At 36.3% G+C, this 394-nt stretch overlaps 1 protein-coding gene across 1 annotated transcript in view; it reads left to right on the top strand.

Moving 5' to 3' along the window:
- CAMSAP2 (calmodulin regulated spectrin-associated protein family, member 2) overlaps positions 1-394 on the top strand; it is an 87,932-nt gene that overhangs the window by 37,078 nt on the left and 50,460 nt on the right. The gene's annotated exons all lie outside the window — the stretch shown is intronic.

The raw sequence follows: 394 nt of genomic DNA, 5'->3' as shown, positions 1-394 counted from the left end.
TATTTGAAGTTCATCTTTTAAAAAGAGAAATTACAGAAACTGTACATTCATTGTAGGTTAATAAACTTGAATAGATGGTACATTTAAAGGTGATTTAACTCCAGTGTCTGGAACCTGGCCTATTCTAGAGTAGCAATGTTCTTCTAGTTTAAATATCTAAAAAAAAAAAAAAGAAACCCCAAATACACACACAAATACAAATAATTGCAACACAAAGATTGAGGTGTTTTAAGGTTTGGTATAAAAATACAGACTGTTCTTCTAATTTGCACAGTCACAGTCCGGTGCTGTGGAACTGTGGACAGTCACAGCAGTCGTCTGTAGCCATCACACCCCCAGTCCGTGTTGAGCAGATTGATTGACCCATCCCTATGATACTGAACCATTTTTGCAG

Source organism: Propithecus coquereli, unplaced genomic scaffold, assembly GCF_000956105.1.
Source record: "Propithecus coquereli isolate 6110/MARCELLA unplaced genomic scaffold, Pcoq_1.0 Scaffold328, whole genome shotgun sequence".
Classification (NCBI taxonomy): domain Eukaryota; kingdom Metazoa; phylum Chordata; class Mammalia; order Primates; family Indriidae; genus Propithecus; species Propithecus coquereli.
This window is presented reverse-complemented; position numbering and strand designations above follow the sequence as displayed.